General features: G+C 32.4%; 1 long non-coding RNA gene across 1 annotated transcript; it reads left to right on the forward strand.

Annotated features, from left to right (window-relative positions):
• Positions 1 to 853: 853 nt before the first annotated feature.
• On the forward strand, positions 854 to 1,734 carry LOC143606555 (uncharacterized). The gene is made up of 3 exons (XR_013148767.1): positions 854 to 1,031; positions 1,233 to 1,271; positions 1,374 to 1,734. It is a non-coding gene; the product is annotated as an uncharacterized LOC143606555 (long non-coding RNA).
• The last annotated feature ends 1,361 nt before the right edge of the window (positions 1,735 to 3,095 follow it).

Here is a 3,095-nt window from a genome sequence, read left to right on the forward strand (position 1 = left end):
ACAGCAAACTCAACCTCCAAGCAGTTAGCAAAACAAATTTGAGCAAACACACCATCACTACAAATTTGTTTATATGGTAAACTGAAATTATCTACCTATCTAATAAATGAGTGGGTTCATAAACAACTTTTTTTTAAATTAATCTGGATTCTTCAAAGTGTCACATGGCGATTCCTAAATTTTTTTTAATTAATTTAATTCAATATTATACTTCACGTTCGCATGACGATTTCAAAGGCATTCTATCTTGCTATTTCAAATCCAATTCCTTATAACCCTAGCAATCAACTAAACTGGTAATTATCAAGCATTTGTAATTCAATATTAAGAACATTCTTTTTCTCCAGCAAAATCTTTTTAACAATTCATCTTCGCTCAGGATTCGGTTTTTTCATGATTCATTTGAATCATAATCTGTTAGTAGTCAACAATCACCGCTACTCTCCGGCCGGAGACACGGTAACACTCACATCCCTTTCCTCTATCATAACAGTGTCGTTTAGTAGTGTTTAATTTGAACATGTAACCCTAATTTGTCAATAATTAATAATAATTGATAATTTGCAGAAATTGTTTCTGAATATTGATTTCAATAATATCATGGGTCCAACAGGAGCTTCAATTCAGGTATGTTTTGATTTAATGTTGATTTTTTTTTTAAATTGATACCTAATTTCACATGTTAGTGGTGTATGTTGGTGACGAACAATACAAATTTTGCTCGCTATCATGCTTTTCAAGTTTTCCCCTTTCTAGAAGAAAATTGTTTTAGGGTTCTTAATTTGCTGTGTAATAGTTCAAATTATGAAAACAAAAGGCAAGCAAGCAACAAGCTGATTATTTCAGCTTTTTATATAGATTACAGTCTGAAGGCACTCTATTTGTGTAGTTAGATTTCATTGACGGTTAATTGGTTAACCGACCGACGAATTTTGATGAATTTTAGTCTTCATTTGCTCAACTTCTCTTATCAGATGCGGTCGCACGCGCGGGAAATTGAAATTCTCCGACCAGTTATCCCTCGACTCAAGGTACGACTATGCTTTGCTTTTCTCCACTAACATTGGATTTCACCATTTTTATTTTTATAATATGTGGACAGGACACAAGAAATGGTAGCTATGAAAGTTTTCATGTTCTACTCCAGTATTAATTGAAGCTATTCTTCTCAAACTGTACCCAACATTATAAATATTAGAATGATGATTCTCTGTTTTGTTTTGTTTTGGCAGGCCAGCATTCGATAGGTAAAGGGACAAAGTAAGATTTTGGTAAGAAATGTGTATAAATGAAGTCTTATAGGTGTGCTTCCATTCCAGCTTACATATATATATATATAATTAGTATTTACAAACTATGTTTATTATTTGTAGGAACACACTATATACTATAAGAATGATGAAATCTAATGACAAAGTTGAACCTTACTACACCAATAGGCAAGTACAGGTATTAAACACCGTACGTCAACACATGCTATTGGTGTTCATTTTGTTTTGTATGTAACCAAGAATTTCACTCTTGATTGGTTGATGTAGCATAACAATTAACTCAAGTTAATGGGGTTAGTCTATTTTGTTACTCTAATTCAGTACTTGGTTGTTTTTTTATTGTTAAATGTGTATAATTTTTATAGTATTCTCAAAGATAGTTGCTAATATTTATGCTGATTATTTTGATGCTGATTTGATAATTCTACGATAGGCATGTGATGATATATAACATTGCTTATTAGATAGTGAAACTGCAAATTTAAAATTAATACATGTATGTTGTCTCTATGTGTTGATTCTTTTTTGGGCTACTTCCTCACCATAGTTCAGTCAAGAATTTAGTGTTATTGGATTATTTCTCTTTTCTACTTTTGTTTGTGTTAAATTGTATCTCTTAACAATTTGAACATATGAAATTATAAGTTATATAAAGTGACTTTTTTGTACATATTTATAAACACATAAAGTTGAGGGGTTGGGACTGACAAGCCTTGTAGATGTGGCGTTAAAGTTCTTCGTAGTTGATATAGCTAAAGATATATAATATTTCATTTTTAAACTCGGTGTTGGGGAGTACTACTGCTACATGTGATGGTGGCAGCAATGGCACATTCTTCAGGGTTGTATTAGTTCGCAGGGGAAAGGTACTATTTGGAATATGAATTTGTTCGGTTATATATAACTATTTGTGTGGATATCCGTCACCTTCTTTCCTTATTTCTCACTGTATTATGAAGCACGTGAATATCTGGAAAGTACAAGGAAATGCTAAGCGATTGACCTTGCTGCATTGGTTACTTTATCTTTTGATTTGTATCTATATATATTTTGGTATGAGTCTGTTACAACTATAAGTATAATATTGAATTATGTGGTTTTCTTAATAACATAAAAAGCAATTTAGAGTGGTGTTTGCATTCATGTTTTGATGTATTTATAACGTAAAGGTCCTTGAATGCTATGAACGAGAGTATAGTAGTATGGTCCGTGTTCAACAGTTGCCAGAGTTAGTGGAGGTTTATTTTGAGCATTTTCAGTTATGCTGCGTCTTAGCTAAATTTCTATAACCGAAGTATGGAATTCTTTTTATTTTGTTTGTGGCAGGTCATTAATACCATACACTTCCAGTTGGCAATTTTGTTTCTGATCATGGGCGAAGAACACTCATTCGTAACATGTGGAATTAGTGAATTAAAGGCACCAAACGAAATGTTGAGGTAAGCGCTACATAATATTTGTACCTAATTATACCATGGATGTATGATCTTGATAATCTGCAAGTTTGGTTAAGGTTCTTAAATTTTTTATTTATAGGTTTGGCAAGCTCTTTTGGTAGTCAGGTCACTATTTAGTGCCATTTATTTGTACTCTATTTTTAGTTAAGTAAAATTTTCCGAGGCTCTACCCTCCTTCAGGGAAAAAAGAAAGAAGGAAAAAAGTCTACTGCATAAATCAGAGCAGCAGCCAATCCCAATGAGTTTGTGGAGGCCAAACTAATATAAAGAGTAGATCACAATCATGTTTATTAGTATGATGTAAAGTGTTGAGCTATGTTTGTTAACGTTAGTCATTTAGTAAGGTTAGTGTGAACACGTTGTTAAA

This window comes from Bidens hawaiensis, unplaced genomic scaffold (assembly GCF_021521415.1).
Source record: "Bidens hawaiensis isolate Kalapana, Puna unplaced genomic scaffold, B.hawaiensis_p1.1 tig00075349_1, whole genome shotgun sequence".
Lineage (NCBI taxonomy): Eukaryota > Viridiplantae > Streptophyta > Magnoliopsida > Asterales > Asteraceae > Bidens > Bidens hawaiensis.